Below are 20,219 nucleotides of genomic sequence, written 5' to 3'. Positions count from 1 at the left end.
GAGCCCCTTTTATACCTTATATGGGCACCATCCTCGAACCTCAGACCTTGACTCACTCCAACACTTAGAAATGCCCGCAGTGGACCATCTGCACGCTATGATTATAGAAGCCTTTAAGGAAGCAACTACACATTTAAAACAGGCGAAAGAAAAATACAAGAAAGATGCTGATCAGCATAGAAGTGATACTCCACAATACCAGATAGGGGACCAAGTATGGTTAGCCACAAACCATATACCTCTAAAGGGAACACGGACCTTTAACCTCAGATATTTGGGACCTTACTCTATTAAGGCCATTATCAACCCGGTGGCTGTCAAGTTGGATTTACCTGCTAATATATGAATTCACCCCGTCTTTCATGTGTCACTTTTGAAGCCAGTGCAACCAGGGACAAGACTAACCAAGCCACCAGACCCTGTCCTTGTAGACGGAGAACCCGAATTTGAAGTTAAGAACTTCCTGGACTCCAAGCTGATAAAGTCAAAACTCTTTTATTTAATAGACTGGAAAGGTTACGGACCACAGAAAAGGTCATGGAAACCTAGTGACCATGTTCATGCACCCCGATTGGTGAAAAGATTCCACTGAAATATCCCAGACAAACCGAATCCACAGGGAAGAACGACTTTAGGAGGGGCCTTGGGGGTGAGTGCTGTCATGATGCCTACCCCCGGGGACCCAGACCAAGTCCAGCAACCCCCGGAAGCAGGCATCAAGTTATCCCAAGCAAGCCCAACAACCCCTGCTATGGGCTATTTGGGTCCAGTCCTGTCGCCTATGGCGCCAGGCTCATATGGAGAGTCAGTCCGGGCGCCATAGGCGCCAGGCTCATAGATTAAAACTTACCTGATGCAGACCATGTTGAGCAAATGATATAAATAATATAGAGGAACAGGCATTCGAAATGTAGTATTACTATGTAATACCACAAGGTAAGGTTGGGGTTGCAGACTGCAGAAGCAACAATCTGTTTTACAAGTCCACCATTTACGTTTCTGCCTCACCATCTGTGTTGTCAGTGAAATAATGCAATCAACTTGAAAATTAGTGACGGTTGCAGGCTAAAAGCACTGTACAGAGAAGTGATACAGCACCCACATGCGGTTATATATTTTGTGGGTCGTCCTCGCTTCACTAGCACTCTGCAATCTGTCTTAAACGTGCCCTAAACCAGGCTTCGCCATGCTGCTTGCTTTTGCTAAGAGACTGCACAAGACACACACAGACACAAAGCGGCACCCATCATTGTGTTGCACCCAGTCACATGCCGAGGCACACACAGGCACTGAAGAAGCACCAGATCAGACACAAATGAGAGGATGTGGATAAATGGTGGGCACAGCCACCGGTTAGAATGAAATGTGCACCCAACCCCTCATCTTGAGTGAATCAAGCAGAGCCCAGCCAAATACCCATGATCAGCTTCAGTGATACAGATCTGAGAGATGGAATTTTAAGCAAAACACATCAAACCCCATGACCCAGTCCCCTTATGTTAGTAAGACATTTCAGACTCCAGCGATCACAACTCTTCCGTTCATCATGTTTGGTAAAACAAACAGAGCCGTAGAAGGACAAGGCACAGGAAATAAATGGTGGTGGCAGCAACACATTTAACAAATGACTGGCATTTGGCAACGTAAAACATTTTATTGTTAGCACCTGCAATCGTATGCATACATTTTTAGGCAATTGAAATCAGATGGGTGTTCATTCGTGCATGTCAGGGGAGTGATTGTAAGTGTAGGGGCAGGAGGCCGTTGATTTTCACAGCAGAGCTTAAGTGTGTGGTTTCTGAGTGGTTTTATAAGTGAAAGAGTGATATAACAAATTGTAACATTGAAGCTGCACTAGAATAGTCTCATTAGAATGTGTAAAGAAGGTAGATGTCATGATGCCTACCCCCGGGGACCCAGACCAAGTCCAGCAACCCCAGAAGCAGGCATCAAGTTATCCCAAGCAAGCCCAACAACCCCTGCTAGGGGCTATTTGGGTCCAGTCCTGGCGCCTATGGTGCCAGGCTCATATGGAGAGTCAGTCCTGGCACCATAGGCGCCAGGCTCATATATTAAAATTTACCTGATGCAGACCATTCTGCAAACTTACCTGATGCAGACCATGCTGCAAGAGCTCCAAGCCAAAAGATTCTTGGAAGGGACTACTTTACTTAGGGACTATTTCTTTACTCGGGCGCGGCTGGGGAGGAATACTTACCTGGGACTACTTTGGAGGCTATTTAAACCACGCTCGAAGAGCAGCACGCGCTTCGCGTTATTCTGCATCCAGCAGCGTAACGCTCACCATGCCTGCAAGTCTGCATCCAGCCTTCTGCCACGCCCGTCTCGAGTTTAGAGCTCCTAGAAAAAGGGAGAAAGAAGGAGAAAAGGTTAGAACAAGAGCAATACCTTTGATCCTTACCTGAATTCCCGATCCATCGCACCTTGGAGCTGGAAGAAAGAAGCTATTTATGTGTGTCGCCTCGCCTGCTGTAGCGCCGCGCTGAAATCACCGGCCTTCGCAGCATCTTCACATTCTACCGCATCCTCCTGCATGTTCCCGCCGCACTCCGGCACCTAAGGAGAAGACAAGAACAGCAAGGTGAGCCAAGGGAATACACAGAGGAATATGAGTTACCCCCCGTAGACTTACCTGATTTTACCACCCGGGGTACTATTCCACTTCACAGGTCGGCACAGCTTCCACTGCATCTTTGCCGAACCCCGGCCCCTAAGGGGAAACAAAAGGACAGCAAGGTGAAACAAAGGAAATAACAAGGGGAACCCCCCTCACCACAATAGACTTACCTGATTTTACCGCCGGAGGTATTATTCCCCGAGACTTCATACTTTCTCTCAGCGTCTGAATAAGGGAGAAAGCAACAGGTTACATATTGACATTATTTTATCGAACTGTGTTGGGAAATACAAATCCTTAGCAGAATACTACGGTTGCCACGAGGAATTCTTCATTAGGGTCAAGCTGCAACCTGCAAGGAATCGGACAAGAGTGAAAGTCAGGCATTTTAACTCTTACGAACTTTATACTTACGGCGTCTTGCCGGGAATCTCGGAGTTAATATTGTTCTGGAACTCACCAATTCCTTCGAGCCAGTGAAGCAACTGGTTATCAACGCGCCTCTGCACTCAATGCATGATGGAGAGCTCATCTTTTCAAACCATCAGGTGAGACTATAAGAGGGGACATCAAAGGTGATCTGTGGGGAGAACAGCGGGGGTGGGGAAATTTACGCTCAATTCCATAGGTGGTTAATTCCCTTTCTCCATTTGCAGAAGAATATTCCTACGGGCCAAGCAAACGAAGCTAGGTGGGCTAGTACAGTCCGTCATCTCGGCCCTACGCGTCACATTGGTGGAGACCGCAGCTGTCCAGTTCCGATCGACGCCTCTGTGGGAGCCAGGTGAGCGTAACAGAATGCGAAGCCTACCCACAAATTCCCACCCGGGCGTTATGGATACCTCAGAGACTGACCAATTGGCCCAATTACTAGGGGAACTGAGGGCTGAAGTGCATTCCGCCCGTCAAGAAAGCAGCTGTCCAGTTCGATCGACGCCTCTGTGGGAGCCAGGTGAGCGTAACAGTAGATGCCCTCACACAAGTAAGTTTGGCCTTTCCCAATCATCTCTGAAGTTAGCACCTCTGCCAACATTTTGGGGGGGTGCCAATGATGCTTCCTGCCTAGGGTGCAATCTGGTCTAAGACCGGCTCGGTGCACGTGCACAGTAGGAAAAATATGGGGGCCGTCCTTGCTCGATGATCGTGGTGCTGCTAAGGGGTAGGGAAACTTTGCAATGACAGAATGCGCCCTACTCCAACATTGAAGTAGAGGGTACAGAAAAAAGAGTTAAAGTGTTCCTAGCAATAGCCCGATCTATGCTTAAGTGACGGACTCCTTCACTTATGTAGCCTAGGTCTCATCCCTTTTGTGGGATTGTAAGACAATTGTAAAAAGTGGAATAGTTGAAAAAAAAATTAACAAAGTGGATACATTTTAACATATACATTGAATGCTTTATTTGGACACGTCTTAAAAACATTGTTGATAAAAAAAACAGATGGTAATCATTTGTACCTGTATTTAAACTATTCCACAAGCTCTGTTTTAGGTGGAAAGGGCACGCTGGCAATGTTTCCTGACAATGTATGTTTACTCGGAACAAAATCGCACGCAATTCCATGATTATACATCTCCATCCCTTGAATGCCGAAATGCAATCTCTTTGGCCTGTACTTTAGGCACATATTGTGGAACACCTCAAAATCTACCGTGTGACAAAATGCTGTGAGTCCAGTCAGATCTCTTGAGAGTTTTATCAAACACAATCTTCTCAAGTGCTTTGTGTGGAGGCGAAGATGGAATCAACCACTTCTTCCGTTCCGAAACAGGACTGTTCACAAACATCCTAACTGTTTGGACTTTCGCGACAAAAAAACACCCGTTTTTTGCTTCTTGCAGCCATATCCTATCCCATCCTCATCACCCCTCACCTCCTCAGAGATTATTTGATAAGCTTGACAAGTGCAATGTTGTGTTTTTTAATATGTTTTTAGCGCGTTGTCCGCGGACACCAAACACGGATCCAAGATGGCGGGCGCATCAAAACAATCCGACGCACCTCACGCTTCAACCCAGCCAATCAGCAGACATGTTGCATGTCCACGGACATGACACAAGCTGATTAGCCAATCGGTGTCCTGTCTGCGGAGCGAACAGGGAAGTACGTCCGCGGAGCGGACATAGATATCACACATTTTTTGTGACCTACTTTTTGATCGTTTAAAAAAACTACCAGACGGATTCTCACCAAATTTACAAAAGCACACTTTCGGCACCAAGCCGTTGCTCCTGCCACAAATTTGGTGAAAATCCGTCCAGCGGTTTGGGCTCTAGGCGTGAGCAAAGTTTTTTCCCCATTCAGTCAATGAAAAAAAGAAATGTTGGGACCCCCCCTATAACTTTTCCCTCCCTGGACCAAGCCTCACCAAACTTTGCGACGTTATAAGCCTCCCAAAAAGTGCTCTTCCTATGGGTTTAGCAACTTAACCATAACTACACGGCCACTACCGTGGCCGTTTAATATATATATATATATATATATATATATATATACACATATATATATATATATATATACATATATATATATATTTTATATATATTTATATATAGTACCAGTGTTGATAATGTTCATGCTGGCTGTGTACATACATGTTTATGTTTACTTCTCCAATATATGACAGTATTCCAACAAAAAAATACCCTCATGTTTTCTTTTCCCACAATGCCAGCAATGACACTATAAGGAAACATGTTCAGGGTGGCTCTGCAACATACATGCCAGTATCCCCTCATCAGAACATACTCCTGTTGGCTTTGCCCACAATGACAGTAGGAAATGCAAAGCAACAGTAGGAAAACATGCCAACACTGGCTGCGACAAAGAAGAGCACTGTCCGCGTGTAAGGATACTCTTCATGTTGGCTCTGCCCACAATACCAGTAAACAATTCAATGCCATACTTGCTGCGATAATGAACACTCATCATGTTGATTTGCTCATAATGGCAGTAAAACCTGCAATGAAACAGAAAGAAAACAAATCCATACTAGCTACATCAATGTAAGCTTCAAAATAATCGTAATGTTGGCTTTGCTCATAATGCCAGAAAAAAAGGTCATGCCTCTTTAAGAAAACATTTGGTTTTACCAGTGTAGGCTGATATGGACATGTTAAAACACTCATCATATTTTTTTTCCCCAACATGGCAGGAAAATAATGTCATGTCACTATAAGAAAACATGTAAAAGCTAGCTGTGCCAATGTAGGTGAATGACCAAATCAGAAAACTCATTGGGCCTCATTACGACTTTGGCGGTAACCCTTAAATCCGGCGGCAGCGCTATTACCGCCGGATTTAAGGGTCCGCCAAATCAGGACTTTGGCGGATTTCGCCCCAGCTCTGAGCTGAGAGGAAATCTGCCAAAAATTTGCGCTATTACCGCCGGCGGGAAATCCGCCGGTGGTAAGAGCGTGAATTTTCCCCATTGAGCCCAATGGGGAATGGGGCATTCCCGAATGGGCTCAATGGGGAATGGGGATTTACTTTACCGCCAAACTCGTGATCCGGCGCTATTAGCGCCGGGGAATTCGGCGGTAGGGCTAATACCGCCGGTGGTAATACCACCGGCATTACCGCCCAAGTCGTGATGAGGCCCATTGTGTTGGCTTACCCCATAAAGCAGTAAAACCTGAAAGTTCAAGAACAATCCTAAGCAGTAAAGCAAATTAAGCGATGTCTGTCTCAAGCTCCTTGTTGTACCATCAAGAATAACACGTTTTTCTTGGAAACTGTTATCTCAGATACTTTGGTTGATGGCAGTTTTATTCCAAAAACATGAAAAACTGAACAAGTTAATCTCCTTTGTGAGCAAAACAGTATCCTCCATAGAAGAAAATCTCAAGGATTGTGAAAAACACTCCTGGCAATTCTGTGGGCATTGAAAAACTACCACCTGTTTATCCAAGGGGAGTACATCATAGTAGAAACCTCCCACCAACCATTACAATATCTATAAAGGGCTAGAATATGGGCTGGGAATGTCGTAATTCAAGAATTATTTCTTGTATTCTGTCAATGCAGGTCTTTCCTATGGAGGTCGGTTGCGGCTAAAATGAGAAGAGCACTATAGCTCAAGGATTGGCAGAATTACATGATTGTGCTGAAAAACACTGGCTCAAGGACGAGAGTCTTATAACCACTGATACAATCGAGGAATACTTGTGGCCTTGCATGATATATATGAAGAAAACACGTGTTTGGGGAAATGGATGGTCTTTCTACCATATTACTAACCACAAGGAGAAATAATTAGTTGCTGGCATTGGGAACATGTGGGTGAATGATGTTCCTGGACATTCTACTAGTTACAAAATTGGTCCCAGAAGTAGTCCGATGGCAGAGATGATAGGAATTTTACAAGCTGCCCTCACTTCCATCCAACACAAACTCACAAAACTGGTGATTAGCCATAATTAGGACTATGGGCCTCATTACACGGTAGGCGGTGACCCATGGTGCTATTAGCGCCATGGCTCATGCCGGTAAAATACCGGCACCGCCTTGGCGGAAAGGGGATTTACCGCCCCATTCCAAGGTTGGAGGGGCGGTAAATCCCCTTTCCGCCATTGCCCTTCCCCATTCCCATTTCTGCCCCATAGGGCTCTGTGGAAATGGGGAAGGCGCTAATTACGCCACCGCAATTTTGCGGTGCCGTAATTAGCTCAGAGGTCCCTTAGCGGGTTGGTTTTTAACGCCTGCAATAAGCAGGCGTTAAAGCACCAACCCGCTAAGGGACCTCGTAGTAAGGCGGTAAGGGTTAACGGTCACCGTTGCCATTAACGGTGACCGTTAACCCTTACCGCCGTCCGTGTAATGAGGCCCTATGTGTGAAATTGGTTTGTGGAACACCTGATTAATTGAAAAAACAGAGGCCTGCTTTGTGCAAATAATAAACCTTTAAAACATAATAGATTGATCCAGACTATTGACGTTCTGTTGATGTCTACTGAAATAACTATCTATTGGAACAAGATCGAAGGTCATTTCAAGATAAAGTGACCTGATAAAACTGGAAAGGTTTTGGCTGACCACTTGGCTAAAACAGGAGCTCTACAATCCAACTTCATAGATAAAGAACAGCTCCAGAAAGAAATCCAAGACACAGCAGTCTTCTTTTCAGGACTCTCAAACTTAGGGTTTTTTCTCTCCTGTTTTCAAATTGCATTGTGATTGTCCTCTTAATCTGCGTATCTGTCATTCTTGTCCAATTGTTCAACCTGTCTCGCCTCTCTCGGGCTCGCTTGCTTGCACCCTGCCCTGTGTCCCTCCCTAGTGTTCTCCCCTTACCCCTTCCTCCTTTCTACCTACTCTATGGTGCTCTCTGTCTCTCCTCTTTTTTCTAACTGCTTCTCTATTAACTTTCCTGCCCTCCTCACTAAATATGGTAGGAAGAAGTTTAAAAAGGACATCCTGGTCTCCAACCCAGGCCTCTCTATCACTGACAACTATACCAGTGCCTCCTCCAGGCAAACTATCACCGACATCATCTTTGTTGTTCCCTCACCAGACCTAATGACCCTACATATGGTCTCCATGCTCTCTCCTTCTCTTCTTCTCTCATTAAAGGTGGCACCCGGTGGGATGCCCTCCTGGCATCCTTCCACTCCTCTAAGGTCATCATTAATGCTTATGTGAATGGTACTGTCTTGGTCCAAGGCACTCAAGCCAACCTTCCCACGCCTCCGCAATTTCCTTTCTTCTCCTGCTGTCCCCTCTCACCCTCCACAGCTTACTTGTCTCCTCCTGCTGCCTCCTCCTTGGCTACCTTGACCTCTGCTCCTTCCCTTTCTGCCCCCCCTCTGGCTTCTTCTACACCTCTGCAGGGTGTACCTCTGATTTGTACCCCCTGGAAGTCTTTCAAGGGCGGCAACCTTCTCCATGTTGCCACTCTTAACTCTTGCTCAGCTGTCCAACACTCTTCTGACATCTGCCACTTTCTGGGGGAACTTGACCTCTATTTCCTTGGTCTCATCGAGACATGGTTCACCGCCAGCTCTGTCACAAGCTTTGACACTCTCGTCCCTGGCGGCTACAAGATCCTCTCTGCTCCCAGGTCCAACTGTTCCAGAGGGGGTGTAGCCCTGATCTTCCCAGAATGGATCCCTGCCTCTGTCATTCCTACACAGGCCTACTCCTCTTTCGAATGCCTCATCTGCAGGCTCTCTCTCTCTCTCTCTCCTAGCCATTGCCTTACTGTGGCTACAATCTACCGGCACCTGCTTAGATCTTCTCCTTCCTCTCTGAGTGGGCGGACATCTACTCTTCCCTCCTAGTCTCAACCACTCAACTCCTCCTTCTCATAGACTTCAACATCCACCCGAATGCTTCCAGTCCGTCCTCTGGACTCTTTCACAACTTTTGAGACTCTCTTTCACTCTCTATTCTCCCCTCTGGCCCGACACTCCGGATGTTCTGACTCCTCAGACCTTCCCCTTTCCATCCCTCTCACCACTCTTCTCTCCTGGAGTAATCACCTTCTCCTTTCTTCCCAGCTCACCCTCTCTACCCCTCATGCCAAGCCAACTCCATCACTGTCACACACCTTCTCGGTTATCCGATCCATGAAGCGCGTGTCAGTTGAGGCTTTCGCTGCCACTTTCTCACCCCCCCCTGGCTGACTCACACCCTGACACAGCCCTTTTCATCCTCCACTCTGCTATATCTGATACTCTTGATGTTCTTGCCCCTGTCATGAGGATCCACCTGAAGCCCAAAGCAAAGTGCAACTCCTGGTACGACTCAGATCTAGACACCTTTAAACGCAAGTACAGGGTGTTTGAGGAAATGGCATGCTTCATGTACATCCTCCGACAAACTGGCCTGCCGCCTGCTCCAAAGGCAATACTGGATCTCTCTCCACACCAAGAAGAGAGCTCACATCCAAGCCCGCGTCTCTGCGGCATCTAACAACTCTTCAAAATCTGCAAGGAACTGGCTAATCCTGCTGCAGTCTCTACCTCTCCTGTCTCTCCCCAGGTCCTCTGCATGGCTCTGGCTTCTCATTCATCTCTAAAACTCAGGACATCCTGTCCTCTCTCTCCTCCTCTCCCCTTCCTTCCTCTGCTATCTTCTCTTCCTTTGGCCCTTCTTCAGCCCCCTCTCCCACCTCCTTCTCTGCCTTACCCCTGTTATCCCCTGACGAGGATTCCAGACAAGTCTGATCTATGAAGGTCTCATCAAAACAGGTTTATCCCTGTTCCTCCAAAACCATCAAGGAACACATTGACTTCCTGTCTCCTGCCCTGGCCGACTTCTGCAACCACTCCTTCGCAACTGGAGTCTTCCCTCCCCTCCTCTCCTTAAGAAACCGTCTGCCGACCCGTCTTGCCTGACAAACTATCGCCCAATCTCCATCACTCCTTTCATGGGCAAACTCTTGGAAAAGCTGGACATCTCCCAGCTCAAACTTCACACTGAATCGGTTGGTTGTCTCCCTGATCATCAGTCTGGCTTCCGAGCTGCCAGAAACACGGAAACTGCTCTCCTGAAAATCCATGAAGACCTGCTCTCCAACCTTGATTTCAACACACCCTGTTTCCTCATCTTACTTGTTCTCTCTTCTGCCTTTGACATGATCAACCATGTCATCCTGCTTAACCATCTCCGTGATAACCTGGGGATCACCGGGCAGGCCCTGGCGTGGCTGATTTCTTTCCTCTCTGATCGATCCTCCCAGGTTCAACTTGGGTCCTTCCTCTCCTCTACCTCTATTTCTACCTGCGATGTTCCCCAGGGGTCTAACCTCTCTCCCTGGCTGTTCAACCAATACTTGCCACTTCTTGCTCGCTGCATTGCCGCACTCATTTTCAGGCTACTCTCAGCCACCTCTTCTCCCTCTCTCATGTCTGACTGTCTGTCCGCCATCCAGTAGTGGTGTGCCACCAATGATCTCTGCCTTAATGCCAGTAAGACTGAGATTCTCCTCATGGGCACACCCGCTCCCTCCTTTCCTGTCACTCTTTGGCCGGCCTCTCTTGGCCCCCTTCCTGCTCCCACCTGTGAGGCCAAAAGCCTTGGGGTCATCTTTGTCTCCACACTCTCCTTCTCTCCTCACATCTCTGATGTCTCTAAGAACTCTCACTACCAGCCTCACCTCCTCAGAGGTATTCTTCCCTTCCTCTTCTTCCTCCAGAAGCTCACCATCTCCAGAGCTCTGGTTCTCTCTAGGCTGGATTATTGCAACAATCTCTTTCTAAATCTGCTTGCTTCTACTCTCCGCCCTCTGCAACTCATCCAGAACAGGACTGCAAGACTTTCCCTGGCCTCAAGCCCAGGGATCGTATCTCTCCAGGACTGAAATCTCTGCATTGGCTCCCAGTGGATGCGTGGATTAAGTTCAAAACCTTCTGCATTGTCCACAAAGCCTTCTAGGGACTGGGGCCTCAATACCTTCAACTCTCTCTTCCTAAATATTTTCCTTCTCAAGCTCTTCAGTCATCCACCTCCAACTCCCTCTGGGTCAGACGCTTCTCCAAGCAACGAGTTGGTGGTATATCTCTTTCTTCGGCTGGGGCCTCCCTCTGGAACAGCCTCCCCCCCCAATACTTGAGGAGAATCATCTCTGGTTCTGGAAGCACCTCAAAACCTTTCTCTTTGCTTCTGCTTTTTCTCCTCCTCTCCCCTGCTGACTTCCTGGCTGATACTGAAACTGCACTGGTTACCTGGTCACCCTCTGATCTCTGGCCCAGGCCCCCTCCCCTGTCAGTTGCACTCCTACACTTTCCTCCTGGCAACCCCCACACTTGGGGACTGTGTTCTGCATCCCTACAGTCCCTTACCAGCACTTGACACCCGTTGTCTGCACTTACCCTTGCACTTTCCACCTGCTGGCTGTACTTTTACTTTGTCATTTATCTTATTATCTTTTTTTTATTGATATCGTTGAATTAAATCAATTTTTCAATATACAAAACTTTACAATTAAAACAATCTAGAAAATTGCAAAATAAGAAACAAGGTTCATAAAACATAATGTGAGATATTGCTTAATAGGTTAATTTCACCGCACAAAGAACATTTACCATTGCTATTTGAAAAGAAACATTAGTGGTGCACAACAGTGTAGGATCCAAGATTCCTAGATGATTACAATGATGAGAGAAAAATTTAAAGCGTTCACAAATTAAGGCTGGGCATAAGGATATCACATGTTCCAAGGTTTCTGTAACTTTGATGTTTAAACAAAATTGACAAAAGTCCAAATCCGATTCAATAAGGTTAGTTTTAAAAGTAACTCACGGGTGTGCCACAAATTAAGGTGCATCCGAAGAATTCCTGAACATTTTTTTAGAGGGAAACTTAAGTAGGTACAGTTCCATGGAGCCGAGATTTTTATGTTTGAATTTGTCAGGATAGGCAGTTTTGTATTGTAGACATTCATCTCTGGTGTTAATACAATCATGGCGATAAATTAGGTATTAAGCTTTATCAAGGTTAGTGAGTAAAACATCAATAGTTACTTCTGCTTGTGCTAAAATGCTATATATGGTACGCAACCAGCATTTGACAAAATTATGACTGGTTTTAAACATATAGTCCGATTCAAAATATTATTCTGTTTGGTTGCCATTAAACATTTGCGAAATAAGGCACACACCTTCCAGTGATATTGCACATGTAAGGAGTTAAACCTAATTCGTATCGTAAACAAACCCCTGGAATGCATTGGGGAAGACAATTGCTTTCCAAAACTTGGCCTCGAGTTTGTCTAAGACTTTTGAAGACCAAGGTGGTTGTGATTCAAGACCATATAAAATACACAGAGATGCTTTTTGTTTCCAATAAATGACAGCTGGCTTCATGGTGAAAGCACCAAAACGATGAGATATAACCTTGGTCTGCGAGATGGCTGTTTCCAATTTATGCTTCACAACATCAAAGTGGCCAGACACTGAGGTATCACCATCAAATATCATTCCCAGATAAGTATAATTTGGTACTATCACCAGATTGATTTGATTAATTGTCCATATAGATTTAGTTCTAGACATATTATTCAGTCTGTAAATGACAATTAGAGTTTTAATGGTATTCATTCGCAGTTCATTCTGCTCTATATAGATGTTGAATGCATCCAGTAATTTTTGCAGACCACTTGGGGTTTTTGAGATCACCACCAGGTCATCGGCGTACATGAAGATCTGGATCTGAATATTATTTAGTTTGGGTGAATATGACGGTATTGCCTCAAAGTCCTGCCGTACATCATGCATGAAATAATAGAAAATCGCAGAGGCGATAAGACAATCTTGTTTAAGGCCGCGGGCAGTTGGAGTTGCCATAGACAACAATCCGTCTAAGGTTAGTCTGATGCAGATGTTGTTTCATCCAGTTACGTACCTGAATTTTGCAGTTCTCAACTGTTGATTCTGAGAAGCCTGATTTAGTTTACAAATTCATTTCTTTTCATGTTGATATTCATTCTTTCTGGCTTTGACTAAAGGATTGAAAGAGTGAGTATGCAAAAGCCCTCGGCGACTAGTGGTTGTTGTTGGATTCTTGAATAAGATGAGAAGGTTTGTGCATTGGGTCGGGGTCAAAGACTTGTTGTTACAGGTGACCAAATTTGAGAAAGTTGTTAAATTAGTATGAGACCAGCGAAAGCGCGTTTTGGCATTATTGACTATTAGGTTCTGAGGAAGCATTGTTTCATTAGGTTGTTCACAAATCCAATTAATTTTTAATGCTAATAGATTGTGGTCGCTATGTGGTTGGGGAGTAACTTCATAAGATTGCACGCGGCCACTTAAATTGGTGTGAATATACATATAGTCAATAATGCTACACATAGTTTCCCTTCGCCACGTAGGTCGGGCCAGGATGTCGTCTTGTATAAAGCCATTAACCATGTGGAAATTGCGTTCCAACATAAACAAAGACCAGCGATTGACTTTGGCAAGGATATTTTTGCCTTTGGAATGCAAACAGTTAAGATTAAGGTCTCCAACAATGATTGTGTCTGTAATTTCAGGGGTAATAATAACAAGGTCAAGAAGTCTAATCATACTGGAATAGAAAGCAGCATCTGTCAACCCAAGAGGGTTACGGTAGATGTTAATCAATGCTAACATATGAGGTGGACATGAAATCTTTACAATCTGTCTATAGGCAGTAACCGAATACCAAGGTATAACAGAAATACCCTTGGACATATTGACCCTCACTAGGAGGCCCGAGAAAGGATGACCCTTGGTTCCTGCAATGGCTGACAACAATGCAATCTCATAATTATTCCACGCTGGTGATTGTGTGAGCCAAGTTTCCTGTAATGCTATCACATCATATTCTACTGGAAATTTGGATATGGAAACTTGCAGATGTGAATGGCCTTGTGTATTCCAGCTCGCAATCGTAAAGTAGTTTTCATGTAGGGATATTCAGAATTTGGTGTTCTCGTAGTTACTTCATTCTTAGATGTATCAGAGGCTAGTTGCTTTAAATAATTTCTTACATGCATACACACTGGGTCTTGAGCCAACAGAAAACCCATATTGAAGAGCTGCATTTTAGACTTCCAAATTGTGTTTAAAACGATCTCCGAGGGATTCCACAGATGCACCACTGAGCAGGTAGAGTCAGAAATGAACTCGATCTGTTCAATATCGCTGGAAGCAACATCTTCCAACTCAACAATCTCTGCGAAGATGTTCAGCACATTGCGTCTGTTAAGATCATAGGTGCCGAAATTACCTTCTCGGCATTTTAAAATTAGCGAACAACATTTCAGAGTGTTTGAGGCATGATGTCTGGATACCATCGCAGGGGCACCTTGTGGGTTCAAATTGGTAGCTGAAACATCAGGTTTCTGAAAAGGGAAAGTAGCACCCATGGAGCAGAGGGAGGAAGGGTGATCGCTGCTACTGGCTGGAGGTAGATGAGATGGACCACCTACATTCAGGCAGGGAGCACTTGGAAGCAGCCATTGGAGCAATTGAGAATCCAGCCCACTGGGCACTTGGGTAGTAACAACTTCAATAGGCTTCTTGCGTAGCGCTAAATAAGAGTCTACCGCATTTTGTATTTGGTCAGTTGCAAGATCACCAACCTCATTTGAGCTTGTTTTAGCAGTGGCAGCAGGAGTGTTATTTGTGCCAATGAGCACAGATTTTTTTTTAACATGCTTAGCTGCTTGCAGTGAGTCTGAGTGGTCCAACTCTCGAATTAGGGAATCTAGCAGTGGATAAAGAGTGGGCAAGATGGGAGCAGCTATCGGGGCAGCCACTAGGCCCAACAGCAAGGGAGTAGACTCTTTTGGGTCATCTCTGGGTGGCAAGGTAGTCAACATTTCTTTATTTGATACTTGAGGTAGGTGGGCTATTTCTTCAATATACTTGTTTTTGTCGTGTTTAGATTTTTAAGTATGAAAAAATGATTTCATAGTTTGTTTAGAAAGTTGCAAAGTGATGTGATTTTTGTTCTTTTTGTTTAAGCGGTGAGACACCTTGGAACTTTTTTTGTCTAGGGCAGTTGGAAGTGAAATTGCAGCCACAGCCTCGATGGAGCTCAATGCTGGCAGAGGGGGTGTAGATGAAAAGGGTTCACTAGAAACCGGCGTGGATGGGCGACTAATCCAAAAATCATGAGGCGGTGGAACACAGGCAGCATCCTCGATCTCCATGTCTGAGGTGATGACATCTTTGAACAGCAGAGGTAGAACAGGAGTATGGGAGGAATGCTCGGGCGCAGGGGAACCTATGGTGATAATGGAAAAATTATCGATGGGTACACAATCCGTATTTGTGACATCTTGAGGGGTGGGTTCAGAGTGTTGAACCAGAATTTTGAGTCAAGACAACGCGTGTTGAACTTGAGTAGATTGATCACAATTTTCTACATTTAGCCTTCATATAAATTGAAGAGGCTCTGGGCCTCATTACGAGTTATGCCGGTAAGGGAAAAATGATGCCGGTATGTAAATACCGGCATCATTTAACGTTCCGTAGCATTCTGACCCACAAACCCGGTATTAACGGCACCGTTATTTACGGTGCCGCTAATAGCGGCACAGGCGCGTACACGCGCCTCCTCAGGTAGTAAATACCGGCATGCCGGTAATAGGGGGCAATCATAACCCACGCAAACATGCAAATACCGGCATCGCGAACACGGTAATAACGGGCTGCATGATGCCGGAAAAACAGGCATCGCGGACCACCCGCAAACAGCAACCAAGATACAAGGCAGCTGCCACAGGTGCACACAATCCCCACAGGTGGAGTCAAAGGAGGTTGTGCCAGTATGAACTGAGCACACCCACACACCGCAACCCCCCCCGGCGTAGCCAATGCAGAGTTGGCCATCACAAAAGGCGCACAATGAAACACCACACCCCTTCCCACACCAAAATGCCACCACTAGCACCATCAAACAGGAGGACCCGCCCATAGTGATACAACCACAGCAGCAACAACAGGCAGCACAGAGGAGACGCAGGAGGAGAAGGATGGCGAGACATGGCCAGCAATCTCCACCAGCGCAGCCACCAGTGCCACGTAGGCAGCCACCAATCCCTTGCACCAGACCCAGCCCATGTAAACCAACCCCTGAGCAGACGCACACCCTGGACCGGTTGGACCGTGACACCATCACCACCATAGTGGACATGACACAGAATGACATTGCCAGCCACATCGAGATACGCACTGCCATCCCCCCACCAATAAAGGTGGTTACTGTGCAACACTTCCTGGCCCCAGGCACCTACCAACACACAGTGGACCAGCTGCATGTCATTTCACAACACTACTCTCACGCATGCTGGACCACGTGCCTGACAGCCTGGTGAGTTGCACAACTGTCCCATGGCTGTGCTGTGGGGACCTGATCAGTGCAGATGCAGAAGGGGGGGCTACTGCACCTGGGTGGCAAGGGGGGGAATAGTGCACCTGGGCGGCAGTAGCCAGTGAGTGGAGAGTGCATGCCGAGCCAAACACTCCAGACCTGAACTAGCCAAACCGAACCCGACACATCACTGGGCCACAAATGCCAAACTATGCATATGGATGACGACAAGTAAGAGCCACAACCAGGCCACCATGGCAATGTCAAGCAATGCAGGACTGAACAGGATGGTAACCCTGGCAATGTGGCCAGTGTGAGCATGCATAATTGTGAGGATGCATAGAATACACATCATGAATTGGAGGCCAAACATTGCCGCACTAACACAGCACATCTGCCTCAGCATGCATGTTTACACCCTGCATCATCTATCAAACCACATCCAGTGTCCCACACCTCATTACAGTATCCATAGCATCTATGTGACTATTGCGTATACGTACAGGGACATGTGCATGCCCACAGCAAATAGCTGCCGCCATGACTGAGTGCCCTGAAAGTTGGCAAGTCAGAGTGACACACACCTATTCCAATCTGCCTGCAGGTGATGGAGGATATACCTTCAGGCCGTGGCTACTTACCCCAATGCGTAACCGCTGAACTGGCATGGATAGGAGTACAATCGCGTGCACACTCGTACCCGTGTTCTGCCTGAGCATACCTTTGGCCTGTGAAAGCGCGGTTACGATGCCAATGCAGTTCTGGTGGTGCACTCCTATATAGGCCTGAGGGGGTGGCAAATATCACCATGGCCTGTGTCATGCTGCACAACATGTGCGTCCGGAGGAATGTACCACTGCCAACTGACATAGACATGCATGGGCCGGGTGACCATGAAGGGGATAGAGACGGAGGCGAAGGAGCCCCCCTGCCAGTACATGATGCACGGGATGGCCATGCTGTACGCCAAGCACTAATCCACGTGTACATCTGAAACGCACGGACCATGAAAGGAATGTTCCAGTGACACACTGGCTGCATGTGGGCATGCACACTTGTATACTTAGCAGTTCACAACCGTACGCTATCACACATTGAATGTACATGCACAAAATTAAGAATGTCCAGCCATTGAATTGCTTGCATCGGACAGTGCTCCCTTCCACAATGTGTCCTGCCACAATGTCATTGTCCGTGCATTCATTTCTTTTGCATCTTGGTGTTGGGTGGTGCCATGGCCGGCCGTCGTGCGCTCCTCCTCATGTGACGCACCGGACTGGATTGGGCCGAGGTGGCAGGGGTAGTTGTGGCGGAAGTGTCAATTCTCAATGGACTGCCTGTGTCAAGGTGTGGCCGCTGCATTGGAGCGTTACCTGCACGGATGGCCTCCGTGAGTGTCCCCATGCACTCCTGGAAGGCACGCATGGATGCCTCCACTGCTGCAGTATTGGCTGCTATTGCCCTCACGATGGCACTCATGGCCTCTCTGCTTGCTTCTACCTGCTGCTGCATGATCTGGAGCATGGACTGCTGCCGGGCCTCGACCCTTGTCAGGCGGGTCTCGAATGATGTGACGTCCACAGGTCTGCAGGTTGCTGGCAGGGTGGAGGAGGGCAGAGTGGAGGAGGGCAGAGTGGAGGAGGGCAGAGTGGAGGAGGGCAGAGTCGTGCCTTGCAGGGTGGTGGTAGGCGGCTCCCCGGAGCCATCCTCCGGGGCACTGTCCTCGAACAGCGCAGTGCCTGATTCACCGAGGTCTGAATCATGCAGGCACGGATTGTCGAGGCACTCAGACTCTGCTAGAGGTTGGGGGCTGGCAATTGGGCTTGGGGTGGGTGTGCCAGGCATCATGTCTGATTCCTCTTCCACCTCTGTGGACACAACGTCCTTGGTGGCTTGCGGCAGGGCTACCACTGTTGTGGTTTTTGGTTGTTGGTCAGTGGGTGCAGGTGTTCCCTGCAGGGTTGGTGCCTTGGCATGCTGGCTTTGGCAGATGACTTCTCCTTGGAAGGTTGTGTTGGGGTGTCCCTGGACCCCTTTTGTGCACTGGACGTGCTTGCACCCCTGTCCACTGGTCTACCTTCATTGTCAGTGCCTGGGGGATAGAAGAGATGCGCGTCATCAGTGATGTGGTCAATTGGCGGCTGTGATGTATTGTGGTGGGATGTGTCCATGCATTCAGCCATCATTTCATTTCTGGTTTGTTGCTTTGGGTGTACTGAGGGGGTATGTGGGGGATCAATGCATGGCTGGTGGTGTAGCATTAGTTTGGTCTCTGTGTGGTGGGTGCATGGGCATGGTTGGGTCATGTGGCACCTCTGTTGGGATTGGGGTCGTCACTCTGCGTCCATGTGGTGCGGGAAGTGACGATGATTGATCTATGGGTATGTTGATGCATCGCCTTGCCCACTCTAACTTCCCCATCAGTTGGGCCACATCATGTGTCGTGATACGTGGTTGTGATGGTGCACTCACCTTCCTCTGTGGTGATTGCCGCCCCGACCTCCTGATCTCCGATCCCCTCAATGCTTTTGGTGTTGATGAAGCGACTTGCCGTCTCCTCCCATGGCATCAATTGGACTGGGGAGTGTGGCTCACCGCCTGTCGCCCTTGCTGCTCTCCGATTTTCGGACAGGGTCCTCCGGACACGGAGGCAGAGGTCGTCCCACCGCTTCCGGCAGTCGCGCAAACTCCGTGTGGGCGCCCTCCCCCTTGCTGTCACCCTCTGCGCTAACTCGAGCCAGACCTCTTTTTTGCGGGTTAGGGCCGCATGCTTGATGTCTGTGCAGTGTATTACGTCCGCATGCTCTTCCATTGTGTTGGCGAGCATGGTGAGCTCAGCGTCCGAGAACCGCTGCTTCCTCTTCCTCTGGGTGGATTTCCTGCTGGCCTTGGACATGGTGATGCTCTCCTGACAGACGACGACACGGGAGGAGTGTTGGTTGTGGAGGATTGCAATGGATTGTGTTTTTAAAGATGGCCGCCGGCCCATTTCCCGTTCCTGTGCGATGACGTAATTTCCGGGTCCATTTTTTGTGAACACGGTAATACCACGCCGGTATTACCGTGCCGGTATTTACGGGTTAGTGTGAGGCGGTAGCGCAATGGGCGGGCCCCGCAATGCCGGTATAGGGGGCTTGGAGGCCCTTTACCGGCATGGCGGTATTGCCACTACCGGCATGGGGGAACGGGCGTGCTCGCGCACTCGTAGTCACCCGCTATTGGTGGGTTCATACGTGCACGGACCCGCTCATTCCGGCATGCCGGTAATGAACACGGTTTTACCGGCAAACTCGTAATGAGGCCCTCTGTAAGTTAAGGTGCATAGCGGCCAATGTAATATCAAGCATGGGAGCAGACTGGGGAATGGGCGGGGTAGGAAGGACTGATACATGAGGTGTTGGTGCACGGGGTCTTCGGGGAGTGGGATACACAAAAGACACTTTTGGGGAACCTTGAGTGGACGTGGAACCAGGTGCAATTGTCTGGGCACCCGACGAGTTAACAAACATAGAAGTTGGTGGCTCGCATTGGCTCGCGTATAAAGAAAGGTCTGGGTCAGAGCAGGAGGAAGAGGTTTGGGGCACCGCCAAATTCATAGGCCCTCTCGTTGGCAGGGAACAATAGGGAAGAGGGGTGTGAAGCATAGTGTGATCTGATAGAGGATGGGATGGGAAGAGAAGTTTGAACTGCACATGGGTTGTGGTACATCTGTTGGGACGGGAAGAAACACCTTTAGTGTGTTTGGCATGCTGTCACTCGGACAAGACGGAGCTGGCATGTAAAATCCCTTCATGGCA

Source organism: Ambystoma mexicanum, chromosome 3q (genome assembly GCF_040938575.1).
Source record: "Ambystoma mexicanum isolate Mex_15411 chromosome 3q, UKY_AmexF1_1, whole genome shotgun sequence".
In the NCBI taxonomy this organism is placed as follows: Eukaryota; Metazoa; Chordata; class Amphibia; order Caudata; family Ambystomatidae; genus Ambystoma; species Ambystoma mexicanum.
Note: the sequence above shows the minus strand (reverse complement) of the source record.